The following is a 5,000-nucleotide window of genomic DNA, read 5'->3' on the forward strand; positions in this document are numbered from 1 at the left end:
GGGAGAGGATAAATCTCGGGGAGAATGAGAGATAGAAGAATAAGAACGATTAAAAATCAAAAGTCTGAGGGGAATGGTGACGCAGAATGTGAATATTGCGATAAGAATGAAAAAGGAAGGACGATTAATGAGGAAAAAGATGAAAAATAATATTTTAAAAAGAAAAAGTAGAGAGAGAGAGAGAGACATAGTTGGATGGATGGATGGATGGATAGATAGATAGATAGATAGATAGAGAGAGAGAGAGAGAGAGAGAGAGAGAGAGACATAGTTGGATGGATGGATAGAAAGATAGAGATAGAGATAGAGAGAGAGAGAGAGAGAGAGAGAGAGAGAACTACAAAGACAAAAATAAAGATGACGAGTGAATATTTCTGAAGAAAGAAGAAAATGTACGATGAAAAGAGAAACTAGAGAGAGAGAGAGAGAGAGAGAGAGAAAACAGATGATCATAGGAATTTTTGAAAGAAAGAAGGAAAAGTTAATTAAAAAAAAATAGAAAATATAAAAAGATAGATAAATAGATTGATAGGCGAACGGAGGGAATGAGAGAATTCAAATATAAACACAGAAATAACGATTAAGCGAGTAAATTTGAAAGAAATGGACGAACAAAAAAGGAAAAGAGAGGAAGAAAAAAAAAGAGAGAGAGAGAGAGAGAGAGAGACAGAGAGACAGAGAGAGAGAGAGAGAGAGAGAGAGAGAGAGAGACAGAGAGAGAGAATAAAAATAGAGATAGTGGAAGATTGTTATCACGGATATATCGTTCATTATCAGCTATAAATTCTCTCTCTTATGTCTAGTCGCATAGTAGTTATATTTTCTCTCTCTTTCTCTTTCTCTTACTATTCACACGCTTATTACAAGAATTTCTATAAGTACAGTTAGGATAGCTTAGTGGAAAGTAGGTCAAAAGAAGAGGACGAAACGAAAGGAAGAAAGAAGAGAGAAAGAGAGAGAGAGAGAGAGAGAGAGAGAGAGAAAATAGAGAAATAGATAGAGATAGAGATAGAGATAGATAGATAGATAGAGAGGAAGAGAGAAAGGGATGAAAAATTTAAAGAGACATCTCTCGTTGACTGTTCTCGTACGCAATGATGTCGTCCGTCGTTGACCTTGAGACGAGAAAAACAAGGCGTGGTCCGCCCTAAAGGCTTGGCCTGTCACCAGAAACTCGTCGAACTCTTGGCGACCCGTGAAAATTATCGGACTAACGATTGCATTCTTTTATGTCTATCTATCACTATCCATCACTGTCGCTCTTCATCGATTCTATTCGAATATTCTCTCTCTCTCTCTCTCTCTCCTCTCTCTGTCTCTCTCTTTCCCCTACCCTATCACCTTTCTGACATACTTTTAAATCTAAATGTCTAATTTTCGTACGAACCGAAAAATAAATTCGTAGGGAATCATATAAGAATTGTATATAAAAAATATTGTATATTTTTTAGATTTAAATTCTTATTGAAAATCGCTCGATCGAATGTTATGGAAAAAAAAAAAAAAAAAAATTATATATATATATATATTATATATTAATTATATATATATATTTATAATTATATATATATATTATTATATATTAATTATATATATATATAATTTATATATCATTTCACTTCCCCCTCCACCTTTTTATTTTTTCTTCGTTTAATCGCATCGTCGGATTTTTTTTTTGTTATTCTTGTCTAAATCGTTTGATCGAAAAAATTAATAAAAACGGAAATAGAAATTCTTACGAATTTTTCATGTATCCATTTCTTGACATAGGTTCACGTTATATTTTTCAATTTTGAATTGTATCTCCTTTAGATTCACATTTTTTTTTTTTTTTTTTTAATCGAAGTCGTTCTATCGAAAAAAAATTAATTATAATGGTCGCACGAATTCCTACAAATTCATCATGTATTACTTCGAACATTTGTCCCTCTCTTAAATGATTATATATAAATTTCGTAAAAACGTAATTAAAATATTTGAACTTCGGTTCCTTGCGAAGTTTCATGTATCATTTCTTCTTCAAATCTCCCACCGTCATTCACTATTTTTGAAAGAATCTTAGCAATAAATCATCGATTTAAATACTTCTTCGTATACAAGATCGTAAATCTTTCTAAATCCATCAAAATCGAGTAAAAAAACATCTCAAGTTCTCCTTAAGTAGTAAAAAGAAGAAGAAGAAGAAGAAGAGGAAGAAGAAGAAAAAGAAAAAGAAAAAGAAAAAGAAAAAGAAAAAGAAAAAGAAAAAAAACTCGATAAATTCAAGAGATTAAGTACTTAGAAATTATCGTGGGAAGGGGAGGGGGGAGTGGTTGGGACTAACTCACACGTAATCGAGTAAAGGACGTTCTTCTATTGGCTCGTTACCAAGATCGCATAAATCTAGCGTGAGATCATCGAGGAAACCCTCGATCAAATTTATCCCGGAAAAAAAAAAAAAAAGAAAAAAAATTACATTCGCGTAATATCAATGATCTTTTTTTTTTTTTTACAAATAGACAAGGATAACGATTTAATCAATCGAACACATGTTCGATTATTTATCAATTTATCTATGTGACAATTTGTGAGATAGAATTTGCGAAAGGAAACGTGTTCTTTTTTTTTTTCTCTTTTTCGATTGGAAAAGAAAAAAGAAGAAGGAGGAAAAAAAAGAAGAAGAAGAAGAAGAAGAAGAAAAAGGAAAAGGAAAAAAAAAGGGGAATAAAAAGAAAGGAAAGATAAGATGAAATAGCTTGTTTAAGAAAAACGTTTAAATTGAAGAAAAGTATACGTATATATGTATGTATGTATGTACGTACGTATCCTCCGTCTCATTATCGTGAAATAACGGGAAACGACGCAAAGGCGAAGGGTTTCCGGATGCGAGCGTTCTATTTAAAAACGACTGTCGAAATGAACGAATGAACGAGAGAGGACGTGGATAAGAGAGATTCGTCTTACTCTTTCCAGCGAATAATATAAGCATTTCGTCAGTATCTCGAGAAAAAGGAGACAGAGACGGAGAAAGAGAGTATACTTTCCTCTTTATCTGTTTGTCCGTCTGTCCGTCTGTCCGTCCGTCTGTCTGTCTGTCTGTCTGCTGTGCGTGTATGTATATACGAGAGAAAGAGAGAGAGAGAAAGAGATAAAGAAACACGAGACACGTTTGCGTGTGTGAGAGAGACAGATAGAGACATAGATATAGAGATAAAGTGTATGTGCGTAAAAAAGAGAGAGGTAGAGGGAGGGAGGGGGGGAGAGAGAGAGAGAGAGAGAGAGGGAGATAAAAAAGAAGGAAAAAAAAGTATGCGCGCGCGTGTAAGAGAATGAGCGAAAATTTTAGCAAAAATGATTTTTCATTCCCCCCTGCCCCCCCCCTCTCTCCCCTCTCCCCACCCTCCAACTCCAAAAAAACTCATCTTATTTTTATATAATTTCACGCGCGCGCGCGTGTGTATTATATAGAATATGTGACCAACTTTTTTTCCCTTTTGTTTTAATTCTATTAATAATTTTGAAATTATACATACAAATATATACCGTGATTACGATGATTATACTATTAAAGGATTTAACTATGATAAAAACAAAAACAAAAAAAACAAAAAAAAAAAAAAAAACAAAAAATCGATCATTTGTTAACTACCTAATAGATTTGTTAAATAGATCGTTTCATCGTATCATACTAATTTTTCAATCATCATTAAGGAATTAAAGCTATACACGATTGGTATTATAGTAATTTAATATATAACAAGTGAAAAAAAAAAAAAAAAGAAAAAAGGGAGAAGAAGTGAAGTAATTTTTTTTATAGACAATTTATACCGACAGATAATTTACAGATCGTATAGATCGCTACATCAAATCACGTTCATTATATTGTTTTCTTTCTTTTCTCTCTTTTTTTTTTTTTTTTTTTTTTTAATTATCGTTAAAAGATCTAATAGATTAGACTTATACAAGATCATTGATAATTCCACAATTAAAATAATATAAAGGAGAAAAAGAAAAAAAAGAAAAAAGAAAAAAAAAAGAAAATAAGTATCATTAATATTATATAAATTGCTATAATAAATCGCATTATTATATTTTGTAATACCATTAAAAAGAAATCAAATGATATAAGACTCGCATAAGATTACAATATTTATTAAATTTATTTATGTATTTATTAGGTTGGAAATAATGAAATGGGCTTTGAAATAACTAAACAAAAGCGCCCGTTTCATAATTTCCAACCTGCTATTATATTAAATATGTTCCACATTTAAAATAAATAAATAAATAAACAAATAATGAAAAGAAAAAACTGTATAAAAAAATGAAAAAAAAAAAAAAAAAAAAAAAAAAAAAAAAAAAAAATCAACGATTTGCACCGCAAAGATCATTATATGACGATCATCTAAATCGTAATTTTTTTATTTTGTTCTTTCTTTCTTTCTTTCTCTCTTTCTTTTTCTTTAAATCGGCCACCTCTCGATAATGGCCGCCGCCATCCGAATGAAATTCGATCGATCTAATATCAAGGTCATCGATTATATAACAGATAAACTGAAACGTTGTTAGAGATAAAGAAGATAATATCGAATAGCAAGACACGATTAATCGATTTCCGAATAACAACCGTTTGAACTATGTCGAACGATTCCCGGAGTAACATAAGTTGATGATTCGGGTCAGGACGATTCCGTTGGTAGGATAATCGATCTTTGAAAGCTCGCGAAGACACAAGTAGGAGAGGTCTGGTTTACACCACCTTACTTTGCGTTGCCTCGAAGTCTGCCTGGCAACCGAGAGCGATATCGATACGTAATTACATCGCACGGGGGGAACGAGAGAGAGAGAGAGAGAGAGAGAGAGAGAGAGAGAGAACGATCACGTGCGATTATTTTTAAATTAGTTACCCTCGAACAACGTCGAACGACTAACTTAAAACTAATTTCGTTATACTAATTCGCACGATTCTACCTTCCCCAACTATACTCCCACTAACTCTCCCATCCTTCTCTGTCATTATT

General features: G+C 32.3%; 1 protein-coding gene and 1 long non-coding RNA gene across 5 annotated transcripts in view; both read right to left on the reverse strand.

Annotated features, from left to right (window-relative positions):
- LOC124429842 (glycogen synthase kinase-3 beta) overlaps positions 1–5,000 on the reverse strand; it is a 79,997-nt gene that overhangs the window by 60,692 nt on the left and 14,305 nt on the right. The window lies entirely within an intron of this gene.
- The window catches only part of LOC124429844, a 9,668-nt gene that overhangs the window by 4,315 nt on the left and 353 nt on the right, over positions 1–5,000 (reverse strand). The window lies entirely within an intron of this gene.

The sequence above is a fragment of the Vespa crabro genome, chromosome 16 (genome assembly GCF_910589235.1).
Source record: "Vespa crabro chromosome 16, iyVesCrab1.2, whole genome shotgun sequence".
In the NCBI taxonomy this organism is placed as follows: Eukaryota; Metazoa; Arthropoda; class Insecta; order Hymenoptera; family Vespidae; genus Vespa; species Vespa crabro.